The sequence below is a fragment of the Ovis canadensis genome, chromosome 1 (genome assembly GCF_042477335.2).
Source record: "Ovis canadensis isolate MfBH-ARS-UI-01 breed Bighorn chromosome 1, ARS-UI_OviCan_v2, whole genome shotgun sequence".
In the NCBI taxonomy this organism is placed as follows: Eukaryota; Metazoa; Chordata; class Mammalia; order Artiodactyla; family Bovidae; genus Ovis; species Ovis canadensis.
Window position 1 is genome coordinate 79,692,556 of NC_091245.1, and position 23,115 is coordinate 79,715,670.

A 23,115-nucleotide genomic window follows, 5' to 3' on the forward strand; every position below is an offset into this window, starting at 1 on the left:
TCAATGTATGGCAAAACCAATACAATATTGTAAAGTAAAAAAAAAAAAATCTAAGTAAAAAATAAAAATAGCAACCACCTCCCCCCTGCAAAAAATAGAATTTTTGAGTTCTTGTTACATCAGCTAGCTTGTCTTTAATTAATGTGAAAATTGGACCCTTGAAAATTGCTTCTACAATAATAATTAAAACATGTGTCATTGGCTTAATAATCATGAGATGGTAAGAAAATGTATGTTGGAGGCTGGCAAAATGGAGTGGCAAAACATTTGGTGAAGTTATAACTGCTTAGAAGTCAGTCAATCATGGGCAAAATCTGAAGCTCTAGAGGTACAGACATCTAATTGTGCCTTAGTTGCATCTGACTGCATTTGGCATTGTATTACAAAGCAACAAAAAATAGGAAGAACTGGCAGTTTGAAAGCATAAATAAAAGGAGATAGAAAGATTCCAGAAATCCTGGTGGCTCAGTGGTAAGGAATCCACTTGCCAAGAGGAGATGCGGTTTCAATTCCTGGGTTGGAAAGATTCCCTAGAGAAGGAAATGGCAACTCACTCCAGTATGCCTGGGAAATCCCATGGACAGTGGAGCCTGGTGGTCCATGAGGTTGCGAAGAGCTGGACACTGCTTAGCGACTTAATGACCAGGAGTTGGAAAAACTGCTGGAAAACTGGAAACACTACTTCTATACCCACAAACAGTAAGAAACGAGACTTTAAAGAGCTTAGGGCAACAAAGATTTATTAAGATTTTTCAGGTAAACAAGCCTGTGACAAAGATCAGACAATAGAAATTTTCTTCTCAATTAAGTATAATATATCAGATGGCTTCAAGGTAGATACTATTGACGTGTGAGAAAATGGCATGGGAGTGAGGAAATAAAGAAATCAGGTAGTCTACAAAATTATACCCAGGAAAATAATTTGGTTACTATCACATGGAACTGTCTGGAAACAGATAAATCAGAATCTGCTAAGATTTTAAGGGATAGGTCTGGAGCCAGTGATAAAAGACAGCAATGGGCAAGAAAGTTCCCACCAGAGATTATAGTCTAATCTGGGGACATCATCTCTTACCTGAAAAAGGTGTTAATAGTGCCCACTCATCTGCAGTTAATTGTTGTGACTATCTTGTTTTCCACTCTTTTTTCCTATTTGAGATTTTTATTAGTTTTTCTATCCCTGCTCTGCTATTGTCTATTGAGAGAGATGTGGCATGGTAGAAGAGGAGAAAAAGAAGAAAGAGAAGAGACAGAGAGTGAAAGAAAGAATATGGAAGTATGATGACTAGAAGCTATTTTATTAATTTATAGAAGGACTATGAGGAGCCATATTTAGATTTGGTGAAGAATGTTAAAGAATGTTGCATTCCACCAAGATGTTCAGAACTCTGACCCGGGGTAATTTCTGAGTGGACTTTAGGTGATGTCCCTTAGGGCAAGTTTGATTTGAAGAAAAGATGGCCAGAGGGGTGGACTATTTTAAAGAAAAGTAGTACTCTCCGTCTAAAATTATACTCCTCATTCCATGGTATGGGGTTGTTGCTGGAATGTGGTTTCACAGCTAGCAAGTACTTCCATCAACTTTTAAAGTTTACTTATAAGTCAGTTTTTCAAAAAACCAGGCATGCTTTCGTCACTTGCTTTTTCATCTTCTGCCAACTTGATATAGGGGAATGAGACAAAATTGAAGCCATATATAGAAGATGGCAGGGCTTCCCTGGTGGCTCAGAGGTTAAAGCATCTGCCTGGAATGCAGGAGACCCAGGTTTGATCCCTGGGTCGGGAAGATCCCCCTGGAGAAGGAAATGGCAACCCACTCCAGTACTCTTGCCTGGAGAATCCCATGGAGGGAGGAGCCTGGTAGGCTACAGTCCATGGGGTCACAGAGTAGGACATGACTGAGCGACTTCACTTTCACTTACTACTTGGAGGTAAAGTTATGACCAACCTAGATAGCATATTGAAAAGCAGAGATATTACCTTGCCAACATAGGTCTGTCTAGGCAAGGATATGGTTTTTCCATTGGTCATGTATGGATGTGAGATTTGGGCTACGAAGAAAGCTGAGTGCCGAAGAATTGATGCTTTTGAACTGTGGTGTTGGAGAAGACTCTTGAGAGTCCCTCGGACCTCTAGGAGACCCAACCAGTCAATCCTAAAGGAGATCAGTCCTGGGTGTTCATTGGAAGGACTGATGCTGAAGCTGAAACTCCAACGCTTTGGCCACCTCATGCGAAAAGGATTAACTCCTTGGAAAAGACTCTTGATACTGGGAGGGATTGGGGGCAGGAGGAGTTGGGGATGACAGAGGATGAGATGGCTGGATGGTATCATTGTCTTGATGGACATGAGTTTGAGTGAACTCTGGGAGTTGGTGATGGATAGGGAGGCCTGGTGTGCTGCGATTCATGGGGTTGCAAAGAGTTGGACACGACTGAGCGACTGAACTGAACTGAACTGATGAAGACAATAAAAAGATCAGTGGTTACCAGACATTAAGGGATAGGGTGGGATGAACAGGTAGACAACAGAGGATTTTCAGTTCAGTGAAAGTATTTTGTACAATGATATCAATGTACAATATCATTGTACAATAATACAATGGCAGATACATGTTATTATACATGTGTCAAAACTCATAAAATATACATCAAGAATGAGCTGTCATGTAGACTATAGACTTAGGGTAGCAATGATGCTTTAAGGTGGATTCATCATTGCAACAAATGCAGCACTCTGGTCAATAATGGAGGAGGTGTCAATAATGGAGGAGGCTGTGTGTATGTTGAGAGAGAAGGTATGTGGGAACTCTGTGTACTTTCTGCTCGAATTCATGGTGAACCTAAAATCTCTATAATAATCAATTTTATTAATTAAAAAATGAAAAAGTACAGAAGAAGAAGATATGTTTCGACTTGATAGCAGTTTGTATAAAATATCCTGAGGTTTCCCCACTGACCACAAATTCAATGTGAACGAAAAACGGTGATGTTATTAAAGGAAAAAACAAGATCCCATTCAGTTCAGTTCAGTTCAGTCGCTCAGTCGTGTCCGACTCTTTGAGACTCCATGAATAGCAGCACGCCAGGCCTCCCTGTCCATCACCATCTCCCGGAGTTCACTCAGACTCACGTCCATTGAGTCTGTGATGCCATCCAGCCATCTCATCCTCTGTCATCCCCTTCTCCTCCTGCCCCCAATCCTTCCCAGCATCAGAGTCTTTTCTAATGAGTCAACTCTTTGCATGAGGTGGCCAAAGTACTGGAGCTTCAGCTTTAGCATCATTCCTTCCAAAGAAATCCCAGGGTTGATCTTCAGAATGGACTGGTTGGATCTCCTTACAGTCCAAGGGACTCTCAAGAGTCTTCTCCAACACCACAGTTCCAAAGCATCAATTCTTCAGTGCTCAGCCTTCTTCACAGTCCAACTCTCACATCCATACATGACCACAGGAAAAACCATAGCCTTGACTAGACGGACCTTAGTCGGCAAAGTAATGTCTCTGCTTTTGAATATATTATCTAGTTTGGTCATAACTTTCCTTCCAAGGAGTAAGGGTCTTTTAATTTCATGGCTGGAGTCACCATCTGCAGTAATTTTGGAGCCCCCAAAAATAAAGTCTGACACTGTTTCCACTGTTTGCCCATCTATTTCCCATGAAGTGATGGGACTGGATGCCATGATCTTCGTTTTCTGAATGTTGAGCTTTAAGCCAATTTTTTCGCTCTCCTATTTCACTTTCATCAAGAGGCTTTTTAGCTCCTCTTCACTTTCTGCCACAAGGATGGTGTCATCTGCATATCTGAGGTTATTGATATTTCTCCTGGCAATCTTGATTCCAGCTTGTGTTTCTTCCAGTCCAGCGTTTCTCATGATGTACTGTGCATATAAGTTAAATAAGCAGGGTGACAGTATACAGCCTTGATGTACTCCTTTTCTATTTGGAACCAGTCTATTGTTCCATGTCCAGTTCTAACTGTTGCTTCCTGACCTGCATACAGATTTCTCAAGAGGCAGGTTAGGTGGTCTGGTATTCCCATCTCTTTCAGAATTTTCCACAGTTTATTGAGATCCACACAGTCAAAGGCTTTGGCTCAGTCAATAAAGCAGAAATAGATGTTTTTCTGGAACTCTCTTGCTTTTTCCATGAGCCAGCAGATGTTGGCAATTTGATCTCTGGTTCCTCTGCCTTTCTAAAACCAGCTTGAATATCAGGAAGTTCACGGTTCATGTACTGCTGAAGCCTGGCTTGGAGAATTTTGAGCATTACTTTACTGGCATGTGAGATGAGTGCAATTGTGCAGTAGTTTGAGCATTCTTTGGCATTTCCTTTCTTTGGGATTGGAATGAAAACTGACCTTTTCCAGTCCTATGGCCACTGCTGAGTTTTCCAAATTTGCTGGAAAAAAATGCAAAAAGGATCCTATTGTAGTTTTGATTAAATAAAAAATGAGGAAATAATAGACATATTTTAACAATAAGTGTTTATCCAATTACATTTAGTATTTAGTACTAGACTGTATTTTTAAAAGAAACTTTGTTTTATAAATGATATTGTTGATTGTTTATTGTTTAATTGTGGGAGATTATTCAGCCTTGTCACTTGAGAAATATTTGAGTGAATTGAAAATATATGTCTTGGAAAATTGATAATACAAAAAGATAATATTTGAATTCTAAGATTCAAAATTATCATAGAAACTGTATTCACTGTAGCTTCAAATGTCAGAATTTGCTTCAATTCATAGATATTAGAATAATTTTTTAAACCTGTCTCTGGAAGGTCTTTCAGAAAGACTTGTTTTACAAAATATTGAGAAATCGGTCATGGAAAACCCACAAATAGATCTCAAATAATTCTGCACCAGAATGGTTTCAGTGAGCATTTCTTTTTGAGTAAGTTAGACTAGGTGAGCTCCAAGGTAGTGGTTCTTAAACTTCACTATATTCATGGCATCTTTAGTACGTCAGGACGTACATTTGTGTCATACAGTGTGATGAACTGGTAAGACAGGTTATGGCTGGAGACAACTTGCTGGAACTCAGTTCACTATATCCCTGTTGGTGGAGAAACACTGTCTCCACCTTTCTCTAACTGAACGGTGGGCACCATGATGCTGTGGCACATGAGTTGAAAGAAGATTGCTCAAAAATTGTATCCAAGTGTAAGAATGAATGATTCTTCACAAGAAGATGGAAGTATTTGAGAAAACGGTTTGTTTCCTCAACAAGAAATGGCTTCTATATCAGAGACTACGTAATAGAAAATAGAACAAATACAGATAAAGCACTTCTTTATGCTTCCAGTTCTTATATCACTGAGACTCTCCTGTGATCCTTAAATTTGGCATTGAGCAAACTATTCTGTATTCTGGTCATTCTGGGAACTTGCCTTAAAAATCAGGGTACTTCATAAAATGTCAGTTGGTTTTTAAAATCTGTGTAAAGAAGTAAAGAGAAGCAAATCAGAATATTTGGTCTACAGCAAAGATTTCAGGGCTTTTGCAAATGAAAACATTTTGAACACAATGCCAGAATTTAAAAAAATGATAATATTCTTTCCTGGGGGAGTAAGCTGAGGATCAAGATCTTGGTCTCTGTCCATTTCAGTCTGTCTCTCATTTCTGTCTCTATTTCCATTATGAATTTTTAGCTGCTAAGGTCTAAGTTTTACTTCAGCTAGAAGAGTTATGCCTGCTTATGGAGAATCTTTCATTATCACATTATCACAATGTTGCATTGTAATAACTGGTTTGTGGGTACACATCAAGGGAAATTACATAACACATTCGACTGTGAGCTCAATATTAATCCACTAAGAAAGTCTTCCTTGTTAAAGGACTTCTTATCTTTTCCAAAAACATAGTTTCTTGGATTTCAACGATTTCATGACATCTTTTACAGTGAGCGAAGGAGATGTAGAATCCTGTCAGAAAGAAAAACTCCTATTCCATACCCAATGCAATGTAAAGTTTGTTACATTAAAATTCATTTACTCATTCATTCAGTCATCAGTCATTTATTTAGAACTTATTCTGTGCCCATTTGTGTAAGTTGTTGGGAAGGAGAGGTGAACAAGAAATAATCCTTGTCCTGAAAGAATCAATCTATGCTCTAATTGAGGAGATAGATATGCTATACATTCTGATGTTTTCCATATAATGTAAGAATTATTCTGAGTCTGTGTCTTTGAGATTGTGCACATGATGATAAGAGTCCATATAGGGGGAGGATGATTCTGAGGAACACTGTCACAAATCACATTGAGCCTGAGCTATGTGCTAAATTTTATTCAATAACTCATTGAACTATTCTTTCATATCACACTTTCTGATTATTCCCAAATATCAAGGCAAGTCCGATCTCAGCCCTCATTATTTTATGTGGGTTTCTGTTTAAAGATATTTTATTTTATACATATTGTTGATCCATTAAGATTGAATTCATGGTCAATAGTACAGTAACTCATGCCTCATGAAACTCATCTAACATCTTTATTTTCTTTGTAAGGAAAACCAAAGCATTCTAGTGCTTATGAAAACTTTATAGAACTATAAAGATATTTGAGGGCCATTTTAAGTCAGTGAAACCACCAACAGAGAGCATAAAAATAAGAATAATATGACACTAAACAGGCCCTGAAAAAGAAACTTGTTTACAATATGAAAGCTGAAAGAAGAAGGCAGAAGAAGAAGAAGGCTATTTTCTAAAATAGCAATCTGAAAAAAAAGTTTCAGTCCTTTAACTGGAAATTTTATCTGCTTTAAATTGCTGTAGTTATTAAATATTTGGATTCATTTCTATCCTTTTATTTTGTACTTTTTGTTTTTTTTCATTTCTAAATTTATATTTTCCCTCTATATATTTTAAATTTCATTTTGTATCTTCATTTGTACTGATGAAACTTTTTTCTTTGTATTCTCCTCATTCTATTTTTCTTCTTTTAATTGTATATAGAAATAATTTTAGCTATTTACTCAAGTTATTTAGTGTTTATAAGATCAATCAGATTTTTTGTTTTATCTTGGATCAGTTTAGAGACACATCCATTTCTTTTCTTGAAATTGTTCCCAGGCTATTTTAGCATGTTTGTTCTATTTAGGGAAGATAAAATGGGACCAGCCACCAACATTTGGACACTATCCTTATTAGAATTCTTAGATCAAAAAAATTTTACTTTATTATTTTTGGAGAGGAGTCTAATAATGATTTTTCTCTTTGGGGTAAATGCTGAGTTGTTTTCTATGCTCCATGACTAGGAAAGTGGGTAGTGAGTTGAGGATTACAGTTATTCCATGTGCAGACTTTGTAGGAATTCATGGTTTCACCTATTCTTTCATTCACATATAGACTGAGCTCAGAGATTTTTCTGAATTCTGATGGGTAGAATGGCTCCCTCTTCCATTTGCAGTTGCTTCATTCCACATGCTGAATTACAATTTCTCCAACCTGTTTCAGATGTCAATATATTTCTATCGTTGACTTCTCTTCACTTTTTTTTTCATTACTAGAATATGTTGATTCTTTTTTTCTTTTGGTAATTATATGTTTTAACAAAGCTAAATACATTTTCTTTGTCTGAAATTTTGAAGGCTCAATATTTACTGAAAACAAACTCTATTGTTTTTATCTTAGTTGTGTCTGACTCTTTGCAACCCCATGGACTAAAGCCCACCAGGTAATGTACATTTAAGTAGACTTGGAATACAGAGAAAATTAGAAAATATACATACAAAATTATAATCTAGAGATAATTATGGTTAATATTTGTGCATTTCTCTTATAACTCTACAGTGTACATTTCAAGAATTCTGGGGTAAGCCAGAGCTCAGATTCAAAGGGTAGATTGACATGTAGATTGACAATTTTAAAAACCCACCTTTACCAGTAACTAGATGAGTGGTCTTAGGCAAGTTTCTAAATTATTCTAGCCTTTGTTTCTTTTCTGTACAATGGAAATAATAATATCTCATTGAATTATTGGGAGCAAAATACTTGGAAGACTGCCAAGCACAAAATAAACACTAGATAAATTTTATTTATTTTTTTATCCCTTCTACCTATGAGATTTAAAATAGGAGCTACTATCTTTATATGGATCATAGTCAAGTGGTTACTGACATGGAAGGATAAACTGACTAGAAGAGATGAAGAAGAACCATTCTGTGGTGTGTAAAACCCTGACTCCAACTGTTCTTTACATGTGTTACATTCTTTGTGCTTCTGCGGCTCATTCTCTTCTTCCTGGGTCTGTGTTAGGTGAGCTGAATTCTTTTTGCTTGTGCTACTCTAATTTACAGGTTTCTTCCAAAGAGTCAAACCAGAGTCTTAACAAATACATTCATTACCTGCATATTAATGTAACAGAGCCACACAATTTGTTTTTGTTTTTGGATTGCCTGCTTTATTGTAATATTCACTTTATTGTGGTGGTCTGGAACCTAAAAACTAACCCACAATATCTCTATGTTATGTCTGAATAAAGATGAAATATTTGTTACTTATTATCCTTAGGAGATATATATATATATATATATATATATATATATATATATATATATATGCATATATCACATTTTTGGTTACTTGGAAATTGAAAAGAGTGAGATTATTCCAAAAGAATACTTTAGGGATACCTAATACTAGTTGAGACTAGGGGAGAAAAGAAACCTAGGGGAATCAAAAGAACAAAGCCAGATCTTCATTATAATAAGACAGCTAGGGAGGATGAATTCTTTCAAAAGTAAATTATTAATAACTTATCACTATCTTTTGAATGGAGGATGGAAGTGTGAAATTTTATCAGCTAAAAGTTGATTTACAGTCATATGATGTAAATATAAAAGAAATTTTCCATATATTGATGCTCTCTCTTATCAGGAGCAGACAATTGAACACTTAAGGGAATAGACAGAGATGAACAAAAGAAGATGAAATTGATAACTACAAGAAAGATCTTAAAGACTTAAAAGAAAAAGTTATACTATTGCAAGGCAGCCTGTCAGAGAAAGAAGTTAAGATGACCAAAATTGAATTATTTGGTCTGCCTAGTCAGTACACTCTGTGTATTTGTTGTTGACATTTACATAATCCTTAAAGAAGTATTTGATGAAATTGTCTTCATATTTTTATAGCACACCTCTTGGGAAGATCTCAAAGAATATTTCAGGAAGCTGTGCAGAGACATAGTATACTGGACTATTTAATTCCTAAGTCTTAGCTCTTTCGTTGCATTATGAGTTGGTTTCTTACTTGATAATGCCATTTTTATAGATCCTAAAATAACTGAAGCCCAGTTACATTTGGACGTATATTGTGTTAACAGTTAAAAAAAAATAGTGATAGAAAAAGGAATAAGCAAAAAGAGGACAGTTGTTCTCAACAATTCTGAATGTGCACCTCAACACTGACAGAGAAATCTTAAATGATCCTTGACCAATAGAACCACACATTAAGCACTTTATGCATGTGTGCTAAGTTGCTTCAGTCGTGTCTAATTCTTTGTGACCCCTTGGACTGTAGCCTGCCAGGCTTCTCTATCCATGGGATTCTCTAGGCAAGAATACTGGAGTGGATTGCCATGCCCTCCCCCAGTTAAGCACTTTACATATACGTATATAAACTTTTAATAATTTTCACAAGCCTACATAATAGGTATTATTACTCTCCTCGTTTAATATATGAGGGTTCTGTGACACAGAGAGGTTAAACTTTATTCAAAACCAAGCAGTATGTCTCTAGAAACTATGTCCTTAAAGGTTATATTAGGTTGACAAGCCCTAGTCCATTGGACTGTACTCCAATTTGCAGTGTGCAAAAATAAGATAGATTGCTTTGATAGAATTTATACACTGAAGAAGCTTTCGAACAGTGGTGTTGGAGAAGACTCTTGAGAGTTCCTTGGACTGTAAGGAGATCCAACCAGTCAATCCTAAAGGAAATCAGCCCTGAATATTCATTGGAAGGATGGATGCTGAAGCTAAAGCTCCAATACTTTACCCACCTGATGCGAAGAACTGACTCATTGGAAAAGACCCTGATTCTGGGAAGAATTGAGGGCAGGAGGAGAAGGGGGCAACAGAGGAAGAAATGGTTAGATAGCATCACCAACTCATGAACATGAATCTGAGCAAACTCCAGGAGATAGTGAAGAACAGGGAAGCCTGGCATGCTGCAGTCCATAGGGTCACAAAGAGTCAGATACCATCTAGGGACTGAACAATGACAAGAAATACACTGAAAAAATCTTCCTGTTACACACACACATGCTGAATATAGATAAATAACTAAACTTAGTCTAATCTAGTAAAATCACTTATATTTTAATTAGTGTCTTTGAAATCTCAATGTCTTTTGGCTTGCTTAGAAGCTTAATGTTTTAGATTTTTTTCCCTTGCCCAACTCCTCATCCAGGTGGCATCAGATTGTTAATGGGAGTTTTTCCCATGTGAGATTTTGTTTCAGAAGTGTATTTAGAAAGGAAGAAACTCTGCGAGGGATCTCCTTTTCTGCCTGTGTGGGTGAAAGTAGCATAATAGTAGGTAGTAGCAACTGTCCTCTCAGACTAGTTTTGTGATGTGATTTCAAATCTGATCAGTGATTTATCTGATCTATTTTTAACTTTCTTCTACTTGCATGAGGAAGTAGGTTTCATATGCTAATAACATGATTTACAAAAGAAAAGATAAAATTTTGTAAAATACAGTGTCATCTTGAAAGTGAAAGTGCTAGTCACTCAGTTGTTTCTGACTCTTTGAGACCCACAGACTGTAGCCCACCAGGCTCCTCTGTTCATGGAATTCTCCAGGCAAAGCTACTGGAATGGATTGCCATTCCCTTCTCCAGGGTATCTTCCCAATACAGGGATCAAACCTGGGTCTCCTGCATTGCAGGCAGAATTCTTTACTGTCTGAGCCACCAGTGAAGACCTACAGTCTTGTTCGGTTCTTTGCGATCCTATGAACCATAACCTGCCAGACTCCTCTGTCCATGGGATTCTCCAGGTGAGAGTAATGGAGTCAGTTGCCATGCCCTTCTCCAGGGGATCTTTGTGACCCAGGGATAGAACCTGTGTCTCTAACATTTCCAGCATTGGCAGGCAGGTTCTTTACCACTGGCACCACCAAAGAATGGGATCTTAGTTTCATTTATCTTCTCTATCATTGTTTTAGTCTCCATTTTATTGCTTTGATATAATTATTCTAGTTTTCTTTCAGCATACTTTTACCTGGAAGTGTTTTGCTCCTGTAAGTTTTCCAATTAGCTGTCAGTTTGTTTTAATAATTTTCTCATAAAAACATATAGCTTTATTTTATTTTATTTTACAAGTTTAGAGTTTTGCTTTTTAACTGGTGTGCTTAATAGCCAAGGAGTGTAGGTGTGTATGTGTTCTCTACTACTTTTGCCTTTGATTTGGTGAGATCTTTTGAAATGTAGTTTTAGGTATTTTTAAGCTCAGAAAGGGTATTTCGTTGTACATTTGATTCTTCATTCTGTTTATATTTCTCTCACTTTTTCCTTGAGAAACTCCATATTTGTTAGACAAGCTCTCTTTTTCAGTTTCTATGTGCATCCTATTCTTATTCATTTTAATATCTTCACTTTTACATTGTGAGAGGGTTCCCCAAAATTTTCTTCCACAGGATTCACTTGACAATTTGTGGTGACTCTTCTACTTTCTTAGTTATATCAATGAGCTTTAATTACATATTGTGGTTGAGAATTTTTGAGGCATTTTTCTAAGTGCTGCCAGATCCTTTCGTATCTCTGCTATCATAGCAAGTCATTCCCTTTTGTTAAATATGGACTATGCACATTTAAGCATCTTTCAAAATCAGTTCTTTTGAAGAAATCGATTTTCAGTGCTATGCTTTTCTTCTAAGTCTTCAAAGAAATGGCTCCTTTTCTTTAAATGCATTTATCTTTTAAGAAATCGTCTGCCCTTTGTCCACCCCATCTTCTCATCCTTGAACAGAAATTTTTCATTTTTCAACAGGTGGACAGGTGAAGGATGAGGTGTCCTGACCTCTTGCAGTGTCGCTTACATGCAGGCATCTAGCCCTGAATGGTACTTTTGTGTTTTCAGCCCTTATACTTTTAGACTCTGTTGAGCACCATGGGTTCTCATCCACTGAGTCTGTTCTGGAGGGCTCATTTTCACTTGGGTAGTTGGTATCTTTGTGTTGGTGAATCATATTCCATTGGCATTCCTTCACTGTAAGTGAGGGATGTAAAAGTCGCCCCTCAAACTCAGTGCGTCCCAGTCCATCCTCTCTCTGTCCCTCCATCTGGACCTGCACTTTTCCCCCTTCATACCCAAAGCCACTGCTCCAACTGTGCCTTGTTTGCCTTTCTGGAAAACTTACACTCTATCCTCCTGGACTAGGCCCCAATGGCGTCCCCCATGGTGTTCAAAAGAGGAGAATGTTTCCTGATGGAGAGGTTTGGAGGAGAGGCCAGTTCCCTCATCACAGGTGATGGCAGTCAGGCTGGGTCAGAATAAGGAGAGCAACGTTCGGAGGCTCTTCTTCAGGGAAGAGTTTCCAGGTACCACTACTGCCAGAAGAAATAACTTGGTTCTGAGGATAAGGAAACAGTATGTTTTGACATGGATTTTGGCAGAGAAGAGATTGGGGCCCCGGAAGCTTGCACGAGTATGCCGCATCACTGCCCTGGGGCCTCCGGCCTCCCTCCTAGACTGTAACAGGCTTCAGATGTCTGAGCATGCGCAGTTTAACACGGTGGACGTGGGGCCCTTGCACAGACTGTGGACAAGAGCCATGCCCCCGACACTTGGCTGGGGCCCTGGCCAAGGGTGCTGCAGCACTGTGACTGTGACTAGGGCATTGGGGAGGAATCCTGCAGGACTGGTGGTGAGAGCGAGAGTCCTTTCGGATTAGCACCTGGGGCTTCCAGATGTTTCTCATCTCAGGACTCATCCCACCCGCCCCCAGAGAACTGCCGAGATCTTGCGAGAATGGACTTCTTCTGGAAAGAAGGGCCTCGGCCAGCAAAGACTACCGCCAGTCTCCATAGTTCTCCGGGCTGCCCTCAGGCTCAGTGTGTCCCAGGTCATCCTCTTCTCTCTCGCTCCATGTGAACCAGCACTTTCCACATGTATCTGAAGCCATAGAGCATATTCTGCAGGCTCCAACTCTGCCCTGTTTGTCTCCCTGGGAAACCCTGAACACCACCCACCAGACTAAACCCTGGCCGGTGGCATCCTCCTTAAAAAATGGTAAGTTATGAGTGCTTCCATCTCTGATACTTTTCCTTACATTGTTCATTACGCAGCACACACAACTCTACAGCTCTCCCTCCTGTCACATTGTATACTGAGAGCTTTAGCTTTGTGTGGCTTTGTAAACAAAGGATCCGATGGGATTATAGCTTAGAGAAGGACACAGTTCTGAGTTGAATGGCACATAATTCTAATGCAATTGAGCCAGGTCCCCTTTTTTTCTTTAAATGTAGTCTCTGCATCCCAGAATTAGCAGTATGTGGCTGGAGTCGGTCAAAAGATTTTCTCCAACTGTTTTCAGGCCTTCTATATCCAGTGAAGTTTGTGGAATATATTCAAGGCCTTTGATTCCTAACCAGTGTACACCGAATGTTAGCATTAGTAAAAATGTGGTTTGAGCAGAATATGACATGTCAAAAGCATTGATTTATAAGGCCATTACAAGCTTTTATCTACCTTTGTGGATTGCAGGGGCAGTGTATTACTTCGAATCTGATAGATACCCTGTTAAACTGGGAAACTTGGAATCTCATCTCTATTACCAGTCTGAGCTTCTGTTACCAGTATTTAGGTAATTTCCTTCCTAAAGGACACGAGACACAACGTGTGAGAGAATGTTTGAACAGCTGGATGTATGTAGTTGAGAAAGCTATCACTAACTTATCTATTATCTGCCCAACAATCTGTCATATAGTATCAGAAGTTTCTGTGGCCTTTAAGTTGAGGAGGATAGTGAGTGCAAAGCACAGGGAAACCAGCCATCACTTTATGTTAGAAGAAAGAATAGACATTTAATGTTACTGTAAGTGTAGAGAATGTTGGGAGCTAAATTTGCTAAGGCAGAATGAAATCAGACTTGGTAAGCTACTGTTTGAACTTAACCTGTTGTTCGTGTAGAAACAGCGAGGGGTCATTAAGTCTCAGAATGACTTGGTTCAGATTTGTGTTTTAGGGATGAGGCAGCCACAGATGAGCTGCGAAGTAGAGGGAGCATAGAAGAGATATCAGCTTGGGAACATTTTGATACCTTAGGTGAGAGTTTCTAAAAGATCACATTAGGACAGTCTTGTCATGGAGGTTGGAGGACAGGGAAGGTGAAAGATCTGAGAAATGCTAGGTGATAGATCAGAATGTGGATCTGCTATGGAAAGGGACTGAGAAAGAGAAAGAACAGGAGAGTATATGAGGTTATTGGCTACATGTTAATCTCTTATGGCATTAAGGCATGTGGAAAAGAGCAGCAGGTATTTTGGGATTTGCCTTGTGATGTTCAAGGTTTCTGAAGGGCAACTGAAGAGAAGGGAACTAACGTTTATTAACTGCTTGCTGTGTGATCACTCACCTAGAGCCAGATATCCTGGAATGTGAAGTCAAGTGGGCCTTAGAAACCATCACTATGAACAAAGCTAGTGAAGGTGATGGCATTCCAGTTGAGCTATTTCAAATCCTGAAAGATGATGCTGTGAAAGTGCTGCACTTAAAATGCCAGCAAATTTGGAAAACTCAGCAGTGGCCACAGTACTGGAAAAGGTCAGTTTTCATTCCAGTCCAAAGAAAGACAATGCGAAAGAATGTTCAAACTACCACAAAACTGCACTTATCTCACACGCTAGTAAAGTAATGCTCAGAATTCTTCAAGCCAGGCTTCAGCAATACGTGAACCGTGAAATTCCAGATGTTCAAGATGGTTTTAGAAAAGGCAGAGGAACCAGGGATCAAATTGCCAACATCCACTGGATCATCGAAGAAGCAAGAAAGTTCCAGAAAAACATCTATTTCTGCTTTATTCAGTTCAGTTCAGTCGATCAGTTGCGTCTGACTCTTTGTGACCCCATGAATTGCAGAACGCCAGGCCTCCCTGTCCATTACCAACTCCCAGAGTTCACTCAGACTTGCGTACATGGAGGCAGTGGTGCCATCCAGCCATCTCATCCTCGGTCGTCCTTTTCTTCTCCTGTCCCCAGTGTCCTTCTGCTGTCCTCCCAGCATCAAAGTCTTTTCCAGTGAGTCAACTCTTCACATGAGATAGCCAAAGTACTGGAGTTTCAGCTTTAGGATCATTCCTTCCAAAGAAATCTCAGGGTTGATCTCCTTCACAATGGACTCCTTGGATCTCCAAGGTTGGATCTCCTTGCAGTCCAAGGGACTCTCAAGAGTCTTCTCCAACACCACAGTTCAAAAGCATCAGTTTTTGGCACTCAGCCTTCTTCACAGTCCAACTCTCACATCCATACATGACCACTGGAAAAACCATAGCCTTGACTAGACAGACCATAGTTGGCAAAGTAATGTCTCTGCTTTTGAATATACTATCTAGGTTGGTCATAAGTTTTTTCCAAGGAGTACGCGTCTTTTAATTTTATGGCTGCAGTCACCATCTGCAGTGATTTTGGAGCCCCCAAAATTAAAGTCTGACACTGTTTCCACTGTTTCCCCATCTATTTGCCATGAAGTGATGGGACCAGATCCCATGATCTTCGTTTTCTGAATGTTGAGCTTTAAGCCAACTTTTTCACTCTCCTCTTTTACTTTCATCAAGAGGCTTTTTAGCTCCTCTTCACTTTCTGCCATAAGGGTGGTGTCATCTGCATATCTGAGGTTATTGATATTTCTCCTGGCAATCTTGATTCCAGCTTGTGTTTCTTCCAGTCCAGCGTTTCTCATGATGTACTCTGCATAGAAGTTAAATAAGCAGGGTGACAATATACAGCCTTGACATGCTCCTTTTCCTATTTGGAACCAGTCTGTTGTTCCGTGTCCAGTTCTAACTGTTGCTTCCTGACCTGCTTACAGAGGTCTCAAGAGACAGGTTAGGTGGTCTGGTATTCCCATCTCTTTCAGAATTTTCCAGTTTATTGTGATCCACACAGTCATAGGCTTTGGCATAGTCAATAAAGCAGAAATAGATGTTTTTTCTGGAACTCTCTTGCTTTTTCCATGATCCAGTGGATGTTGGCAATCTGATCTCTCATTCCTCTGCCTTTTCTAACAGCAGCTTGAACATCAGGAAGTTCACGGTTCATGTATTGCTGAAGCCTGGCTTGGAGAATTTTGAGCATTACTTTGCTAGTGTGTGAGATGAGTGCAATTGTGCGGTAGTTTGAGCATTCTTTGGCATTGCCTTTTTTTTCCCAGTCCTGTGGCCACTGCTGAGTTTTCCAAATTTGCTGGCATATTGAGTGCAGCACTTTCACAGCATCATCTTTCAGGATTTGAAATAGCTCAACTGGAATGCCATCACCTGCACTAACTTTGTTTGTAGTGATGCTTTCTAAGGCCCACTTGACTTCACATTCCAGGATGTCTGGCTCTAGATGAGTGATCACACCATGGTGATTATCTGGGTCATGAAGATCTTTTTTGTACAGTTTTTCTGTGTATTCTTGCCATCTCTTCTTAATATCTTCTGCTTCTGTTATGTCCATACCATTTCTGTCCTTTACTGAGCCCATCTTTGCATGAAATGTTCCCTTGGTATCTCTAATGTTCTTGAAGAGATCTCTAGTCTTTCCCATTCTGCTGTTTTCCTCTATTTCTTTGCATTGATCGCTGAAGGCTTTCTTATCTCTTCTTGCTAGTCTTTGGAACTGTGCACTGAGATGCTTATATCTTTCCTTTTCTCCTTGGCTTTTCGCTTTTCTTCTTTTCACAGCTATTTGTAAGGCTTCCCTAGACAGCCATTTTGCATTTCTTTTCCATGGGGATGGTCTTGATCCCTGTCTCCTGTACATTGTCATGAACCTCATTCCATAGTTCATCAGGCACTCTATCTATTAGATCTAGGCCCTTAAATCTATTTCTCACTTCCACTGTATAATCATAAGGGATTTGATTTAGGTCATACCTGAATGGTCTAGCGGTTTTCCCTACTTTGTTCAATTTCAGTCTGAATTTGGTAACAAGGAGTTCATGATAGGAGCCACAGTCAGCTCCTGGTCTTGTTTTTGTTGACTGCATAGAGCTTCTCCATCTTTGGCTGCAAAGAACATAATCAATCTGATTTCGGTGTTGACCATCTGGTGATGCCCATGTGTAGCGTCTTCTCTTGTGTTGTTGGAAGAGGGTCTTTGCTATGACCAGTGCATTTTCTTGGCAAAACTCTATTAGTCTTTGCCCTGCTTCATTCTGCATTCCAAGGCCAAATTTGCCTGTTACTCCAGGTGTTTCTTGACTTCCTACTTTTGCATTCCAGTCCCCTATAATGAAAAGGACATCTTTTTTTGGGTGTTAGTTCTAGTAGGTCTTGTAGGTCTTCATAGAACCGTTCAGCTTCAGCTTCTTCAGCATTACTGGTTGGGGCATAGACTTGGATTACTGTGATATTGAATGGTTTGCTTTGGAAATGAACAGAGATCATTCTGTCGTTTTTGAGATTGCATCCAAGTACTGCATTTCGAACTCTTTTGTTGACCATGATGGCTACGCCATTTCTTCTGAGGGATTCCTGCCCACAGTAGTAGATGTAATGGTCATCTGAGTTAAATTCACCTATTCCAGTCCATTTTAGTTCGCTGATTCCTAGAATGTTGATGTTCACCCTTGCCATCTCCTGTTTGACCACTTTCAATTTGCCTTGTTTCATGGACCTAACATTCCAGGTTCCTATGCAATATTGCTCTTACAGCATCAGATCTTGCTTCTATCACCAGTCACATCCACAGCTTGGTATTGTTTTTGCTTTGGCTCCATCCCTTCATTCTTTCTGGAGTTATTTCTCCACTGACCTCCAGCAATGCCTTTGACTGTGTGGATCACAACAAACTGTGGAAAATTCTGAAAGAGATGGGAATACCAGACCACCTCACCTGCCTCTTGAGAAACCTATAAGCAGGCCAGGAAGCAACAGTTTGAACTGGACATGGAACAACAGACTGGTTCCAAATAGGAAAAGAAGTATGTCAAGGCTGTATATTGTCAGCCTGTTTATTTAACTTATATGCAGAGTACATCATGAGAAACAATAGGCTGGAGGAAGCACAAGATGGAATCAAGTTTGCTGGGAGAAATTTCAATAACTTCAGATATGTAGGTGATACCACCCCTATGGCAGAAAGTGAAGAAGGACTAAAGTGCCTCTTGATGAAAGTGAAAGAGGAGAGTGAAATAGTTGGCTTAAAGCTCAGCATTCAGAAAACTAAGATCATGGCATCTGGTTCTATCACTTCATGGCAAATAGATGGGGAAACTATGGAAACATTGAGAAATTTTATTTTTTTGAGCTCCAAAATCAATGCATATGGTGACTGGGCCAACCTAGACAGCATATTAAAAAGCAGAGACATTACTTTGCTAACAAAGGTCCATCTAGTTAAAGCTGTATTTTTTCCAGTAGTCGTGTATGGGTGTGAGAGTTGGACTATAAAGAAAGCTCAGCACCGAAGAACTGATGCTTCTGAACTGTGGTATTGGAGAAGACTCTTGAGAGATCCTAGGACAGCAAGGAGATCCAACCTAAAGTCCATTTCCTTTAGGAGTCCATCCTAAAGGAAATCAGCCCTGAATATTCATTGGAAGGACTGATGATGAAGTTGAAGTTCCAGTACTTTGGCCACCTGATGTGAAGAGCTGACTCATTTGAAAAGACCCTGATGCTGGGAAAGATTGAAGGTGGGAGGAGAAGGGGATGATAGAAGATAAGATAGTTGGATGACATCCCCGACTTAATGGACATAAGTTTGAGTAAGTCCTGGGAGCTGGTGATGGACAGGGAAGCATGGCTAGCTGTAGTCCATGAGGTCACAAAGACCAGGACATGACTGAGTGACTGAACTAACTAACTAACAATACCATCTAAAAACATTGCTTCAAATGAATTAAACTAAGTGCTGCTAAATCCATCTATGGAACAAAACAGACAAACCTTTTGGCCAACCCAATATTTACCTTTTCTTGTCATCTAAGCTAAGTGGTTTGTGTAGAATGATGTGTGGGATGACTATACATTTCAATAACATCAACTATGGGGTGTGTTAGCTATGAAATATCTAATATATGTAAGGTGACACAGAATGTTTAAGTACCTATTTTTCAAGAACAGTAATATTCCTGTCCTAGGACCAGAGGTGGTGGTGGTTGTGTGTGTGTGTGTGTGTTTTTTTTTTTTTAAGCAAAGTTGTCTATATTAAAAGAGGAGAGAGAAAAAAAAATGGTTACTAAAGGGAATAGCAGGGGCTGAAGTGAGATAAATTAAGAGTTTCGGATTAACACATACACATTATTAAAACAGATCAACAATAAGAATGCCTGAATAGCACAGGGAACTATATTCAGTGTCTTGTAATAACCTATAATGGAAAAGAATTTGCAAAAGAATATATGCAGGTATACTTGGCTGTATATTTGAAGCTAACACAACATTGTAAATTAACGATACTTCAATTTCAATGAAAAAAATGGATTCAAAAGCCAAGAAGGTAATGTCTTTTAGAGATACAATACCTCTTAAAAACTGTTGTCAACGGACTTTTGAAATTTCCAAAATATATGTTTAAACTTGTTTTTTAAACTTTGTTTTTATTTTTGCAGAGGTATTTTTATTTTGCCTTATCTGATACCTAGACAAATTCATTCATATGTATAACCCAGAAGAGGGTGAGGTGGGCACCCTCTACTTAAACCTTATGCATGGTTCAGAAGAAATGAGCAGCTCCCTCCTTTCTGGTTCTCTAAAAGACTGAAAGTAATTTGTTCTGTATAGGAGTCAACTTCATAGGGCAGTAAACTGGATTTTCACAGCAAGGATAACTGGTCAGAGCTTTATATCTAATTATTTACTTTAATTTCCTTTTTAAGATATTAGGTTCACTTTAATAAAGGAGATGAAATAGAAAAGTATATAAAAGGAAATGAAACACCATTTCCTTTTGTACATGTTGTATAAATTTTCATTATCTTCTTGTTCCCATAGGGAAATGAGTCCCCAGATGCTATAAGAGAATATAGATTGGGTTTGTAAACTGAAAGATCTATGGAAATAAGTTTGTAGTTGTGAGTTTAAGTTAGTTGTGAACTTTCTAAGCTAGAATCAATTCCATTTTTATTTTTTACACAAACAACATAAACACATACTGACGTTTTATTTGCATGCCATACTTTAGATAGGTTTGATGGAAGTGGTCAAATTCCTATGTAAAAATTAGGGTTTGTGATTAAAATAGAAAAAAATTAAAACAACAAAAAACAAGATATACACCCTTATTAACATTCTCAGCCAGATGCTGCTTGAAATTTCAGGAGGATGTCTTCAGCATACTTTTATACATTGCTGAAAGAAAGTACTGCAACTAAAATAGGTACAAAAGAGAAACAGTTATTCTTAGATGTGATTTATTTGCTGGAGCTGAACTGGGTAAGGATTCAGACTTTATTCATTTAATTATGGTTCCCATCAGTGTTCTAACCAGCATATTGCTTTTTTGGCTGCTCAAGAGAGCTGAAATAAGATTGGCCTGTATGCAAGAAAGACTTCAAAGAAAGAAAGGGAAGGTTATTGGATTTAAAAACTACTGACAGTCCTTTTTATATTTTGTGTTGTTTGAATGAATCGAAATATGAAGTGTTTATTTTTCTGAATTCAGAAAGCAAAGCTTAGTAGAAAGAATCATAAAATTGACATTAAATCCAAAATGAGCCTAAAATGTTACCTTTTGTGGATTTCAAAACAACACTCTAGTTTTATGATAAATTTATGTGTTCTATATTAGCAGTATAGAAAAATGCATCAGTTAAGATGGAGGAGCCTGGTGGGCTGCAGTCCATGGGGTCGCTAGGAGTCTGACAGGACTGAGCGACTTCACTTTCACTTTTCACTTTCATGCCTTGGAGAAGGAAATGGCAACCCACTCCAGTGTTCTTGCCTGGAGAATCTCAGGGACGGGGAAGCCTGGTGGGCTGCCATCTCTGGGGTCGCACAGAGTCGGACACGACTGAAGCGACTTAGCAGCAACTTAGCAGCAGCAGAGTTAGGTAAATATACTTTTCATTATTATGCCCATTTTCTCTTTATAAATCAAATATCTATAAAGATGCTTCATATATTAAAGCTATTTTACTGTATTTAAAATAGTATGCTGTGTTACTGGAAAATAAACTCCTAAGGGCTCATGTTTATTCTTGTAGTAAGTCTTTTCTAGTATGGTTCTAGCAATGTAGTAAGTTTTCAGTAAATTTGTACTGAACTGGAAAAATTTAAAACCTTTCTGACTTTAAACATACAGTCATATGTTAAGTTTAAAATTAGCACAGTAAAATTTTCTTGAACATCATTTGCAACTTTAAAAAGTTACCTGTGTTGTGCAGAAGGCTCTCCTAATACTTTGCATTCAGGCTGAAGAGGAAAATTGAAATCTCTAATGAAGCCACTGTGGGTGTTTATGAATATTAATAAATAAAAACTGCTTGGATGGTTTTCCTTAAAAAATTATCTATTAGCAAATTATTGGCTGTTGATTTGTTGAACTCACACAGACAATTATTTGGTACATTTTTTCCCTAATATACTGAAATAATTTTGAAAAAAAACAATTATCTATCTGTGAACCTAGAATTGTAGTTAGAATATATGTTATCAAGTGATCTCACTGTTGGTCCTATGTTATAGTTGATTCATTAAATCACATTGGAGTTATTGTATTGATCTCTTTCAAGACTGTGCCAGTGTACACAAAAAGTGTATTTTGAAGAAAGCTGAACCTCTTTGTAATGAGAAAATACCTCTTATGAGTCATTTCCTATTATATTCTCCTGTAGTGAGTTTTAGAATTTCATAATTTTAATGGAGCTGTTTAGAGAAGACTATTTCCTCAGAGGGTCATTAGTAATACATAAAAATTCTACTACCTTTGACAAATGAGTTTAAAAAGCAAATTGGAGTAAAATGTGGCATTATATAAAGCTGTTTTTTTTTCTGTCTGCTTATTTTTATTGGGGTGCCTTTATTCAATAATGAGTTCCTTCATACCTGAAGAATATAAATTTGAAGCTTGCTCTCATTGTATTGTACATCTGATGGATTGCAGATAGAATTGTATCCACTAAAAATAAAACAAAAATGGACTCAGTAAAATTCCTTACAAATCGCAGATGACTATTAAATGAGTATTAATCTTTCCTTCTCAACAGCTGTTTAATCAAGATTTTTCTCTAGGTGGGGGATTAGGTAAAAAGACTGATACATGACTGGTTATACCCTCTCTATCAGGTTCTTTGGAAATATTCTGTTGGTCTATTACCAGCCCTATTGGAGTCCATTGATGCTTTGCCTTGTTGTCTCAAATTAACCAACCCATCATTGATTGTTTTGACTTATAATTTCCTAATATTCCACAAGTGTATTGTATTAACTCATTTTAATAGAGTAGAAGATAGCAGGCTCTGTATATCTGAGCAAGCTAATGAGGATTCATAATAAGCCTGTATAGAGCCCAAAGGAAGCCAGCTTTAGGAGCAACCAGGGAGTTGCTTCAACCCTTTAAGGTCACTGACCTAGAATCTGGTGCTATATATATATAAATTTTATATATTTATTTTTGGCTGTGCTGGGTCTTCGTGGCTATGCAGGCTTTTTCTCTAGTTGTAGTGAGTGGGAGCTACTCTTGAGTTGTGGTACGTGGGCTTCTCATTGCTGCGGCTTCTCTTGTGGAGAAAGGGCTCTAGGATATGTGAGTTCCAGTTGCTGCAGCTCCAAGCCTCTAGAGCACAAGCTCAATAGTTGTGGCTCACAGCCTTAGTCACTCCGTGGCATGTTGGGTCCTCCTGGATCATGGATCCAACCTGTGTCTCCTGAATTGCCAGGCAGATTCTTCACCACTGAGCCAGCAGGGAAGCGCAAATTTGATGTAATATATTAAGTAAAAATTTAAAGTCTTGATTAATTC

The 23,115-nt window shown here is 38.4% G+C and overlaps 1 non-coding gene across 1 annotated transcript; it reads left to right on the plus strand.

Annotated features, from left to right (window-relative positions):
* The first annotated feature begins 1,714 nt into the window (after window positions 1-1,714).
* Window positions 1,715-1,786, plus strand: TRNAS-GGA (transfer RNA serine (anticodon GGA)). The gene has a single exon. It is a non-coding gene; the product is annotated as a tRNA-Ser (tRNA).
* The last annotated feature ends 21,329 nt before the right edge of the window (window positions 1,787-23,115 follow it).